Here is a 14353-nt window from a genome sequence, read left to right on the forward strand (position 1 = left end):
AGAGCAGATTTTGCCATAGACTCCCAGTAGACAGAAAATATGGGGTAGTGAACTGAGAACTAGATAAAGAATTGGAAGGAACTGGCTTTAGTTCTGCCCCTGAAACATTAACTGTGCGAGCCTGTGTAGGTCATGTTACACTGCATGAGACAATCTCTAAGACATTTTATAATTTTATAAATGGAAGGACTGGTACAGTTTTATTGGTGTAAAGAACTTTCTCTTTGAGTTTCCTACACAAATTAAAATCACAAGTTCAAATAGGAATAGGAATTATAAAATACTACAGTGTCTAGTACCTCATTTGGTCCCTGAAACAACCCTGAGAGGTAGAAGCTAGAAGAATCTTTATTTTATTGATAAGGAGATTGGGATAGATGAGGTTAGGTGTTTTAACCAGGGTCATACTGAAGCAGGATTTGAACTCAGTTTTTTCTGACTCCAGGCATGTCCCAATTCTTCTAGATCTAAACCAAACAAAGTCACTTGGCATGTAAATATACTATTTTATTTACTTTTTTTTATTAATTAACTAATTTTCTCAATTATATGTAAAGATAGTTTTCAGCATTCATTTTATAAAAGTTTTCTCCCTCCTACCCTTCCCTCCTTTCACTCTAAGACAGTTCATTAATCTGATGAGGTTATGCAAGCACAGTCATGTTAAATATATTTCCATATTACTCATGCTTTGAAAGAAGAATCAGAACAAAAGAGATGGAACCCCCCCCCCAGAAAACAAATTTAAAAAAGTGAAAAGGGCATGCTTTGATATGCATTCAGACTCCATAGTTCTTTCTCTGGATGTGGATGGATTTTCTATCACAAGTGTTTTAAAACTGTTTTTAGTCATTGTCTTGCTGAGAGAAGCTCAGTCTATTCTAGCTGATCATAACATATGGTTGCTATTATTATGATCAGTGTTCTCCTGGTTCTGCTAACTTCACTTAGAATCATTCCATGTAAATTTTTCCAGATTTTTCTGATATCTGCCTGTTTATCATTTCTTATAAAACACTGGACACCATTATGCATAGCCTTGCTCTCTCTATCTCTTGAATCTGTTAATTATCTTTAATTAATAAACAATACATATTCAATTGTATAGGGAACAAAATACAAATTGCCTACTTTATGAAATTGTGCTGAAGAGAAGATATTATATCTGTTCTTGGCTACAGACTTCAGAAGATTAAAAAAAAAGACAATATTGGTTGAAGATATTTATCTCACGTGGAGATAAACCAACTAAATAGTTTCACTTTACTCCTCAAACAAATCTTTTACCAAATTGTTGAAAAGTGGCACTAATTAGTAGTTCAGTTTCCTTCTCTGCATTCTACTTACCCTGTGATGTAGCTACTTAAAGAACACTGAAATGTTAGAAGTTGAGATTGTTTAGTTGGAAAACATCTTGGTATGACTTAGTAGCTATATTCTAATACATGTTACTATGACAGATCTGACTGATTAGAGGATGAGAGTATCTCGTCTGAGAGGAGTGTCACCCCAGTTTATGTAAGTAATAAGATGTTTTATACCCTGATATTTTTATCAGGTCATAAACTTTTGGACTGAGTTTATTTTTTTATTTTTTAGAGTTTTCAAGGCAATGGGGTTAAGTGGCTTGCCCAAGGCCACAGGGCTAGGTAATTATTAAGTGTCTGAGGTCGGATTTGAACCCAGGTACTCCTGACTCCAAGGCTGGTGCTCTATCCACTGCACCACCTAGCCGCCCCTTGACTGAGTTTATAATCAATAAAAGTAGTAAACGATATGAACAACCCTTGGACACCTCTATAAACACAGTCAAATATGTATATTAAATAGAAATTGAATAAAAGTAGATGATGCCACATAGGAGGTGTCTTTTGGTTGGTTGAAGAGGATCAAGCACACCAATTTGGAATCCATTATTCCAATGGAAACCAACAAGAAGTGGCTGAGAGGCGATCGCTTCATGGGATGTATCTCAAAGGATGGTAAATTTGGACTTCCTGTTAGAATCATACTAGTGATCCTGGAAACTGATAGCATTCTCTGCCTCAGGAGGCAAGAACAAATATACCCACGTTTATATATATATATATATATATATATATATATATATATATATATATATATATATATATATGCATATATATATATATATATATATATATACAGAGAGAGAGAGAAAGAAAGATTAGTCTATTATTGTATGAGTTTTAGCATAGTGTGACCTTGGACAACTTTCAGTGTCCCAGATAGATTACCCATATCATAAATAAATGTAGCTATACCAAATATTTATAGTCTCCAAACTACATTGAATAAAAAATACCTTCCAAAATATAGAGACCCATCAGAGGAGAGCAGAATTATGTGGGAACAAGAATGAGGTTCATGACATTCCTCTTATTCTTTCTGCTACCAGAGTTGTACCAAATATAGTTTCGATGAAGTTATAGAAAATGGGTTTGCTTCCTAATTCTTTTACCCTGATGTACAAAGAGGTGTTTTTATTTTTGTCCGCCTATGTCACTGTCCATAGAATGTTTTTGTGAATGAATGTATGTTTATTTTTTGGTAGGGGGAGGTAATAGGGTTAATGACTTGCCCAGGGTCACGCTATTAAATAGGGTCTGAGGTCATATTTGAAGTCTTCCTGAGATGATAATGAGGTAACAATGATAATAATAATAGTCCGTATTTATACAGAGTTTTAAATTTTAAAATATATTATCATTTGTGTTGTTATTATCCCCATTACAAACAGATGAGGAAACTGGGGTTCAAAGAGTGTGAGTATATTGCTTGTTTTGTTTAATTTTTTGTTTTTTTGCAAGGTAGTGGGGTTAAGTGACTTGCCCAAAGTCACACAGCTAGGCAATTAATAAGTATCTGAGGTCACATTTGAACTCAGGTCCTCCTGACTCCAGGGCTGGTGCTCTATTCACTTCGCTATCTAGCTGCCCTATATTGCACAGGGTCACATAGCTAGTAATTATCTGAGGTGGTTTTCTTACCTTTGTCTTCCTGACTCCAGCTCCAGCATTTTTGCCTCATATATATGAGGATTGGGGGGCTGTGCTAAGTCACCAGCCTCGTGTTCTCCTCTTGAGCCATTGGCCAAACATGACTGGAGATGACCCTTGGATGTGAGGCAATCAGGATTAAGTGATTTGCTAAAGGTCACACAGCTAATAAGTATCCAACATCTGATGGCACATTTGAACTCAGGTTCCCCTGACTCCAGGATCAGTGCACTTTGCTACCTGGCTGTCCTAGATAACTACAAGATAAATAATTCCTTATAGGATCAAATGTACAAAGAGGAAGACATACATCTTCCCATGCTTAATTCCCTCAATAGTTTCTCTTTAATTCAACGCTGCTACCCATCTGTCATATTTTGCTAGGAAATGATAATATTTCAGTGAGCAATAACAAGAGATCTGTATAAAAGGATTTTCTTTGGATCTTCTTCCATTTATTTCTCCAAAGCACCCACATTCTGTACCATGGAACTCTCCCAAAGGAAAACTAGCAAACTGGAAAGCCCCGAAGAATGGCTAAGCTAAAAACTACGAATGGGGGTGCTCAACAGGGAGCTGCATAGATGGAGGACCAGGGACTGTTGATCCAAATATAGTCAATGGTGTGGAAAATAATGGAGAGAAATAATTGAGGCTGATGAGAGAGTGAGTACACAGAGTTTATAAGCACTAATGCCTTCCATTAAGTGGTTTATTGATTAGTTATAAGACCAGCATGTTGTGATGGAAAGAGAACTGGGCTAGGAGTCAGGACATCTGGGTTTTTTTGCCACTAACTAGCTGTATAACCATAGACAGAACTCCTTGAAAACTTTTTTAGAATTGCTATCTTTTCTTCTTACATCACTCACTTTCCACATATGTCATCCTTCTCTTCCCAGAGAGCCATTTCCTTCCAAAAAGGAATAAAAAAAAGAAAAAAAGTCTAACAATTGGGTAGAAGGATATTCCCATTTGGAAATGTGAATAGTCAGCAAGGCACCTTATCCATATTGAGATATCCACTACATCTGGGGGGCACATGATGGGGCCTTTTAGAAACTTCTACTATTAGCACCATTGCCCACTGCCACTGCTACTCCTGCTATTGCTATGACTGCTGCTGCTGCTGCTGCTGCTACTACTACTACTACTACTGTTGCTGTTCCTACTGCTACTGCTATTTCTGCTATTGCTACTACTATTGCTGCTGCTGCTACTACCACTGCTACCACTAATACTGCCACTAATACTACTGCCATTACTACTACTACCACTACACCTACTACTACTACTACTGTTAGACTATAACTGAAAGGCTATAACTACTACTACTACCACTGCTACCACTACTACTGCCACTAATACTACTGCCATTACTACTACTACTACTACTACTACTACTGTTAGACTATAACTGAAAGACTATAACTACTACTACTACTGCTGTTGCTGTTCCTACTGCTACTGCTAGTGCTACTACTACAGCTACTGCTACTACTGCCATTACTACTACTACTACTACTGATAGACTATAACTGAGACTATAACTACTACCACTACTACTACTGTTGTTACTGCTACTGCTACAGCTACTACTATTACTACAACAATTACTACTACTACTACCATCACTGCTCCTGATGCTGCTGCTGCTGCTGCTTTTATTGCTGCTACTATTGCTACTATTATTGCTGCTACTACTGTTACTCTTGCTGCTGCTACTGCTGCTGCTGCTGCTGTTACTGCTGCTCCAGCTGCTGCTACTGCCATTGTTGCTGCTTGGACTATCCCTGCTATTACTGCTGCTACTGTTACCAGTGATGATAATAATAATAGCTAGAACTAAGGCCTCATTCTTCGTGCTTTAAAAATATTATCTCATTTGATCCTCACCACCCTGGGAGGTACATGCTATGATCAGATTGAGGAAACCAAGGCAGGCAAAGATTAAAGGACTTGTCTAGGATTGCATAGTAAAAAATCAAAAGATGGATTTGAACAAAGGTTTTTCTGAACCCTTGGTCCAGCCAGGAAGCTATATCAAGGAAAATACAGTTGGAGCCTTAGTTCCTTGGACAAATTTGGTCTTTTGGCTAGTTTTTGTCACCTTTCTGGGACAAATTCATAGACCTTAGTTTTAAAAACTCTTGACGTAGAAATAGTTTTGTTACCTTTCTGGGAAAATTAGCTTAATTCAGATGAAGCAAGGTGTTAAGACACTACTCCCTCCTCACTGATGACCAACTGCCAATTTTCTACAATATTTCTTAAACTTTCTCTTCAGTTCTCTTATCTATAATTTTTTTCTACCTCTAAAGTTCTGTTTTAACATTAGTAATTCAAATTTGTTTCTTTTCTAAACTAATTCGGAATCTTGAATTGTGTTCTTAATAATTGCATTAATTATATGCTATTCCTAATCTTTTCCTTGTCTCATTTACATTGCCTCTTTGAACACTTCCTTAGTTCTGGGATGATTCTGAGGGGTTTGCCTAGGCAAGGCAGATCAACAAGAAGACTCTTGCAATGATCTATGTAAATTGGAATGAGGACTTTAGATGTTGGATGTGAGTGATATAAATGGAGGGCGAAAGGACAAGGTTTCATCAATGATTGATTCTGTGAGACAAATTCTGACAAAATTACAAGGCTATAAACAGGAGTGCTTAGAATGGTGAAGTTTTTGGAAGAGAGGAGAGTTTTGGGGAAAAGATAGTTAAACTGGTTTTGAACATGTTGAATTTAAGATACCTCTGGGATATCTAGTTTAAAAATTTCAGTTGTCAAGTAATTCTTTGGGACTGAGGTTCCACTGGGGCTGGAGATGGAGATCTATAAATCATCTGTATAGAGATAATAATTGTATCCATGTAGCCTGAGAAGGTCACTGAGATAAAGTACATAATAGGTGCTCTGAAACTTTTTTTTGTGTCAAGGATCCTTTCTCAGAAATGGCCAGCCACTCTTGTAACTTTGTCAAGAAAATCCCAAATGGTGTCATGATGAGTCAAATATGACTAAAACAATTGAACAATATCACAAAGATTACAAAGAAACCAAGCAACTAAAATAGAATGATCTATATATTTCTCTGTCATCTACTTATCTCTTTTATATTATGTACTAATAAGGATATGCACAAATACATATATGCACATATAATAAAAATACATACACATGTGTGGTTATGTATATGTGTGTTTTTGTATGTGGGAGCTTTGTATATGTGTGTATAAATACCTAAAATCCTAGATCTCAGTTTAAAAACTTCTTGATGGAGAAATGGAAGAGTAAGGGGTTGGGGAAAAAAATCCACTATTAGGACCATATGTATGATGAACCAGCAAAGGAGACTGAGATACAGCATCAGTTAGACAGGGGATGGGGAAAGAGAGAGAGAGAGAGAGAGAGACAGGGAGACAGGGAGACAGGGAGGGAGGGAGAGAGAGAGAGAGAGAGAGAGAGAGAGAGAGAGAGAGAGAGAGAGAGAGAGAGAGAGAGAGAGAGAGAGAGAGAGGTTTTGGAGTCAGGAAGACCTGGATTTAAATCTCTTCTCTAAAAGCATAGTGGTTGTGTGACTCAGGCTAGGTCATTTGATTCCCAGTACTTTCAAAAAGCCATCTTTCTCACTTCTATCAAACTCATGTCCTTTGTCTGTCCTCTCTGAATAAACTCACTCCTTACTTCCCATCTTTCTTAGTAATGACATGCTGATTTTCTTTGTTAAGAATTTATAAGTCATTTCATGTTTGTTTTCTTTTCTTGGTTAGGTTGTAAGCTCCCTGAAGGAAGAGAATGCTGTTTTCATTTTCTGTCTTCCACCTAGCTCACTGTGCATTAAAAAACACACTATATCAATCTTAACTACCAATTTCGGAGCCAAGAAATACAAAATAATGGCCAGGACAAAAAGAATGAAACATCCTAGGACATGAATGTCCTAGAATGAAACAATCATAGGGAGTATGTAGATCCTGACCCTATGGTTCCGCCCCAGGAGATGGGGCAAAAACAGTACTGGTCAGGAAATTGGTCCCTCTGGATGAAGACTCCAGGTCACCTAAGGTTACGACCACTTGGAGGAAACTCCCGAATACTAGGGAGAAACAATATAGATGCCTCATACAACTCAGTGCTCAGAGACATTATCCCAACCTAGTTAAACCTATATTTTTGTATATAGGAGAATCTCAGTTAATACTGCTGACTGAATAAAAAATTGAAGTGACTTTCTATTACTGTATGTTAGGAACCATTTTGTATGGGAGCATTGTGAATTATCTTCACCTGGTGTCCTTCAACATCAGAATCTTATTTTACTAATTGCCACGGAGTGGGAATGGATTAGAGACTGGAAAGGTATTTAAGCACTGGTGTTTTGGTAAATAAATGGAGCACTTGGAGATCTTGTTGGAGTACTCGTCTCCCTTGTCTGTCCGCCTCCCTTGTCTGTCCGCCTCCCTTGTCTGTCCGCCTCCCTTGTCTGTCCGCCTCCCTTGTCTGTCCGCGCTCCCTTGTCTGTCCGCCTCCCTTGTCTGTCCGCCTCCCTTGTCTGTCCGCCTCCCTTGTCTGTCCGCCTCCCTTGTCTGTCCGCGCTCCCTTGTCTGTCCGCCTCTCTTGTCTGTCTGTCTCCCTTGTCGTCTCCCTTGTTGTCTCCCTTGTCTCCCACCCCTCCAAAGCTCACCTAGGGAAGATTGAGGGAGTCCTAAAGTGGGACTCAACAACTGTATATGTATATGTGTGAATATAATGAAAAAGTTGATATTCTCATTCATGAATAAATTGAGACAATGTAAATTTTCAAGACTAGGGAAAAAAGTACTAAGACTAGGGGTAGAACCAAAAGACAAATTATAACCATCTCCCCAAATAAAAGTCACTAATTTAAATGAAAAAATTTCCACCGAAGTAGTTTGTAAACCTTTTTTTTTTAAAAGGATAAATTGAAAAGCAAATGGAATTTTCTACTGAGGAACATAATAAGAAAGTAGAAAATGGAATAAACAGTCTTGAGAGCATATCTTCAGAGGGGGATGCATGAAAATATGCATTTTAAAATAACTTGGTTTAATCAGATTTAGAAGGGATATCTTATTTTTAAAAATATTCAATTTACTATTTTAAGCATTATTACAATTGTTCATCTATTTGTCGGAATTTTGTGATCATAGATCTTTTGACAAAAGGCAGTATGAGCAGAAATATCCTTAAATTAATAGCAGACAAGGCAGTAAGCCAAGGAGAGCCAAGGAAAATTGGTATCTTACTCATTTGGAATATAAATCAAAATTGGAAATTGAAAACTACTACAAGAAATTGGTTCCAGAACTGATTCTGTTTGGCTTCTCCTCTTTGTCCCAAACTAAGTATTGCTCTCCTAGCAAATTTAGAAGTCAACTTAAAAAAAAAAAACTTTTACAAAGGGATATTTACTTAAATGATATAACAAGAACAAAAATACAGACATTTTCCTTGGGGATATATCTTGGGGATATATTCTCCCAACCCCCCCCCCCCCCATTTCAGTCATCTATTATATGTTAGGCACTTTTTTTGTTTTATTATTCATTTATTTATTTTCATCTATATGCACGTGTATATTTTTAAGTTACAAAATTTCCCTCCACCCTCCCTTCCCACTCTCCTCCCCTAATTGGTAAACAGTCAGGTTAGCATTATACATACATATTTTTGATAAACATGTTTGCAGATTAGTCATTTTCAGTATGAGGAAATTAGGATTAAGAGAAAGAGATACATAAGAGATAATTTTTATTAAGTGTTCTTCAGATTCTGAAGGGTTGGGTTGTGTGTGTGTGTGTGTGTGTGTTTTGTTTTTCTTCCTCTGAATGGGGATAACATAGTCCATAGCCAGTCTAATACAGTTGTTCTAGCTCTCTGGACTGCGGAGAGGAGCTGCTTCCATCAAGGTTCATCATCTTACAATGTTGTTCTTAATATGCATATTGTTCTCTAGGTTCTGCTCACTGTGCTCAGCATTAGAATCTGAACTCATTCCATGCTTCTCTAGATTCCATATGTCAGGTACTTTTAAATTTATTATCTCATTTAATCCTTGTAAGAACCCTGGATGTACATTTTATTATTATTATTATTATTACTCTCACCCTTTTACAGATAAGGAAACTGAGGCAAACAGTGATCGAGTTACTTGCCCAGTTACACAGTTCTTAAATATTTCAGGTCATATTTAGCTTCTCCTCACTACAAGCCTGATTCTATTCAAAGTGCCCACCTGGTTCTTCTTCCTCTTAGGGTCATAGTTAGTCTTTGACTTTTTCAATGATTCTTTTCCATATAATAGGTGTTATATAAATAGATTTATATATACATGCCTAGATTTCTAGATGAATAGAGATATAGACCCTAAGACTCTCCCGCCCACCATCCTCTCACTATTTTCTTCCTAGCTATAAGTAAAAAAGCTACTTTTAAAGATAAAAATGGAACAAAGAGCCTAAGTCAACCTTCTGATAGTAAAATATATGAGAGAAAGACCTGAACTGTAGCTTCGTTTTAGAGGTAGCCTTCTTACACAAAAGCTCTGGCATTATACATCTTGTCCATCCCTCAGTTCTCTTGTTCATGGTTTCCACCCAGATATTCTGGGAACTTCAGTACCTGGTGTCTCTCCAGGGTATCTCCACCTATCCTTTCAAGCCCACAATCTCAAAATATTGGAATATGAATAGTACTTGCATTTTCATGGAAACAGACAGCATTCCATAGCAAATAACATTAGTTCCTAGTTACTCACATTGCTTCAGAGACTTGAATTATCTCTGCAACTATAATGGTATTCTCATTAAGGCTCCAGTCAAAGACTATCAGGGAGGGCTCTAAGATTCTCTCCTTCAAGGTTTCTCTGCCTAAGCCTATGGCTTCCCTTCAACAGATTTCCTGCATGTTCAATAGATTCTAATTACCACTCTTCTCTGGCACTGCTCTCCCATGCTCCACTGCACATTTCCTTCACTCTCAGAGCTGAATGGTTCTTACGCTGAGATCTCTTGTCCTCTGAAGACTAATAATTCCTGTCTCTCAGTTCAAGTTTATTACTTTCTTCAGTCCAATTCTTCAAAAGGTGCTTTTTGATTCTCTTCCTCAGATGGAACTAGTTCTCTGTACTTTAATTATGCTCCAAGAGATGGAGCACATCCCATTTCCCAGGGGACTAATTAGCTCACTTAACCTGGCTGGATAAGACAGGTCTCTGAGTACATTTTGTAGGGGTCAACAACCCGCCCCCCCAACTCTACTCCCATTTACTATTTTTTTTTTTTTGGCAAAGCAAATAGGGTTAAGTGTCTTCACACAGCTAAGTAATTATTAAATATCTGATGTTGGATTTGAACTCAGGTACTCCTGACTCCAGGGCAGGTGCTCTATCCACTGCACCATCTAGCTGCCCCACTCTCATTTACTTTTTAACTTTGTTTTTTTAAATAGTCTCTGCAGACTTCAAACTCTGGGGAATCTAAGGAAATTCCTTTTCTTTCATTGCTCAAACAAAGCCTTATCTCTAATTCCAAAAAGGCTTATAGTGAATTATTGCTATCTGCCTCTTCTCTCTCTGAGATTCCAGCAGGTGAATATTCTTTTGCTCTATCACCTGATATTGGATTTTGGGGTTTAGGGGAGCATTCAGATCATTCTGATTCTCTCTTCAGTTATTCTTCTTTGAATCAATCAATTAACAAGCATTTATTAAACACTTCCTACTACTTAGCCAGATACAGTGCTAGTCCAGGTAAAAATATTTTTTTTTTGAAGCAACTATTAGTCTAGGCCCAGTGCTAACCTTTGGAATGTACTCCTGTTATACAATCATGTCTGAGTCTTCATGATATCATTTGTGACATAATTCTAGATTAATTTACCATTTCTTTCTCTAGCTCATTTTACATATGAGGAAACTAAGGCAAATAGAGTTAAATGATTTTCCCCAGGTCATGCAGCTATAAGGGTCTGAGGCTAAATTTGAATAATTCAGAAAGATGAATCTTCCTGACTAGTTTCAGAACTCTATCAACTTTGTCACCTATCTGCTCAAAACAAAGGATAGAAAAAAAACCAGTTTTTGTTTGTTTGTTTGTTTCTTTCCTTTCTTTTCTTTTCTTTTCTTTCTTTCTTTCTTTCTTTCTCTTTTCTTCTTCTTCCTCTTCCTTCTCTCTCTCTCTTTCTTACTTCCTCAACTGTAAAATGCATATAATAATAGCACCTACTTCCAGAGTGCATAGAAATTTAATAAATGTTTATTTCTTATTTCTTCCTTCATGTCTTCTTCTTTCTCACTCACTTTCCCTCCCTCCCTCCTTCCTTCCTTCCCTCCTTCCTTCCTTCCTTCCTTCCTTCCTTCCTTCCTTTTTTCTTCCTTTCTTCCTTTCTTTCTTTCAAAGAGTTACAGTCTAATGGGGGGGAGACAACATGCAAACAACCTTATAAAAACAATATATCTGGGATAAACTGGGGGCAATCAGGAAAGGGAAAGCACTAGAATCAAGTACTAAATCATAATGAAATTGTCTTTACCTCGGAGTATAGTTTTGCTTTGTTTTTTTATTTGATATTTTATTTTTCCAATTACATACTATGGAAGTTGTTCAACATTCATACTCTTACATATTTATAAGTTTCACATTTTTCTACCACCCTCCCTTCCCACCACCCTCCCTTCAGTGGCAAACAGATTGATAAAAGTTGAACATGTACATTTGTATTTAGCATATTTACATATTAGTCATTTTTGTGTATGAGGAATTAGGAACAAGGGAAAAGAAAGAAAATCAAGAAATAGGAAGGAAAAATATGAGAAGTTTTAAAAAAGTGAACACAGTATACATTCAGATTCTGTGGATTTTTTTCCTTCCCTCTGGATGTGAATGACATTGTCCTTAAGAGGTCTCCCAGTCTCTGAACTGCTGAGAGGAGCCGCATCCATCAGAATTGATCAGCTCACAAATGTTGTTGTTAATGTGGACTGTGTTCTCTTGGTTCTGCTCCCTTTGTTCAGCATCACTTCATGTAACTTTTTCCGTGCTTCTCTAGAGTCTGACCATTTGTGGTTTCTTATAGAGCAATATCTGAGTACAGTTTTAAACAACTTAATCTCTTCCCCATATATAGATATCTGCTTGTATTTGTACCCATTTATGTTATTGAGGAAGCAGGATGAGAATGATTTAGGAAGTTAGGTAGCACAGTACATAGAACATGAGAACTGAAATCAAAAAGAGCTGATTTTAAATCCAGCCTCAGATATTTACTACATCTGTGATCCTGGCCAAGTCCCTTGATTTATCTAAGCTTTAAATTGTTCATCTGTATAATGGGAATGATAATAATAACTACCACCCAAGTTTGCTTTGAGGATTAAATTAATGAGAATTTACTACAGGTTTCTATGTGTCAGTCACTGAGCTAAGAACCGAGGATATTAAGAAGAGACAAAAACCAGACCCTGCTAACAAGGAGCTTATAGTGTGGAAGGGGGTAGACAACATACAAGAAACTAAATTCAAACAAGTTATATACAGATGATAAATTGTAGATAATCTCAGAGGGAAAGCAACAAGATTAAGGAAGACTGGAAAGAGTTTTTTGTTTTTAGGTTTTTGCAAGGCAAATGGGGTTAAGTGGCTTGCCCAAGGCCACACAGCTAGGTAATTATTAAGTGTCTGAGTTCACATTTGAACTCAGGTACTCTTGACTCCAGGGCCAGTGCTCTATCCACTGCGCCACCTAGCTTCCCCTGGAAAGAGCTTTTAAGAGAACTTTAGAACTTTTGCACAACTTTTTTTTTAATAGGCATTTTAGTAGGGACTTAAAACTGGGTCAAGGGAGGGACCAGGAGGCATATTTAGAAGGAATTCTAGATATGGAGAAAAAGCAGAGAAAAAATCCTGGAGTAGAGAGAAGTGGTGCTAGGAATGATGTTTGTCCTTCATGCGCAAAGAAGACCATGGAAGTGATGACATGACAAGCACATGAATTGAATTTAAATGAAGGGCTGATGGGCTAAGTCACCAGTCCCACCTTTTCCTCTAGAGTCATCTGAGTCCAGTGACCAGATATGGATCAGGATGACTGGAGATGACCCCAGATGTGAAACAATCAGGATTAAGTGACTTTCCCAAGGTCACACAGCTATTAAGTGTCAAGTGTCTGAGCCCGGATTTAGACTGTCCTCCTGACACTAAAATCAGTGCTTCGTCCACTGCACTACCTAGATGTCCTGTTGCTAGGAACACAAATACAAAGAATGAAAAATGAAGACTGAAACAATTCTTACTCTCAAGGAATGTGCATTCAATTGGTGGAGAAAATTCACATATAAGTATACTCAAAATCAGTAAGAATAGAAATAAATAAAAGTAGTTAAATAGAAGGTAGCTTAGAAGTAAGGGCTAGTACTTGGCCATGAGGATGGGCTTCATGTAGGGTTGGCACTTGAACTGTATCTAGAAGGAACAGTAGGTTCTATGAGATAGAGCTGAGGAGGAAGGGTACAGATGGCATAGGTCATAGTTAATTCAAAGACAGAGAAAAGGGAGTTTGAGGGCCATGTAGAGAAATAACTGTATTGTGAAGATCTGGAAGAGGCTATATTGAACAGAAAATATTTCAGCTTCTAAGACCGATGTATTGAAGTGTATGAGTACAAGCAGCGATAGAAGGTGGCCAGGGATATATAGTTTCTGAGAGAAGCCAGGTCTTTGTGAAAGCAAATAGATGGAAGGAGAATGAGAAAGAACTGCAAAAATGAAGGGAAGGTTATTTATTATCATGGAATGGGTAGACTGGGCTTGAATTAATATATGTATTTATGAATGAAAAAGCAGCAAGCACTGTGCTAAGTAGTGGAAAATCAAAATACAAAAATGAAGACACTCTCTGCCCTCAAGGAATTCACATTCTATTTGGGAAAATTAACATAAATGGGAAAATTAACACCAATTTGGAAGAGGTGACTTGTGTTAAGTATGATGTATTATAGTATTATTTAGAAGTATAAATTTAAGAATATTAAGAGTTGGAGAACTATAGGGATGATAGGTGGAATCACAGGGGAGTAAATTGATAGAAACTTTCTAGTAGCATAGCATTATTGATGTTTATGTTTCCAGAACTGAAATTTGGGAAGTTGGCAGAGTGATGATATCAAAGGGTATGTGTATGGTGATAATCCAACAGGCCAGAGAGTAAAAGGAATTATAGCTAGACTCAGCTCAATTGTAGTGTATGCTTACCAATTGGGACATTGTTACATGAAGGAAGAATTTAAGACATAAAAGGATTAAATCCCAAGTGAC

The sequence above is a fragment of the Macrotis lagotis genome, chromosome 2 (assembly GCF_037893015.1).
Source record: "Macrotis lagotis isolate mMagLag1 chromosome 2, bilby.v1.9.chrom.fasta, whole genome shotgun sequence".
NCBI classification, from domain to species: Eukaryota; Metazoa; Chordata; class Mammalia; order Peramelemorphia; family Peramelidae; genus Macrotis; species Macrotis lagotis.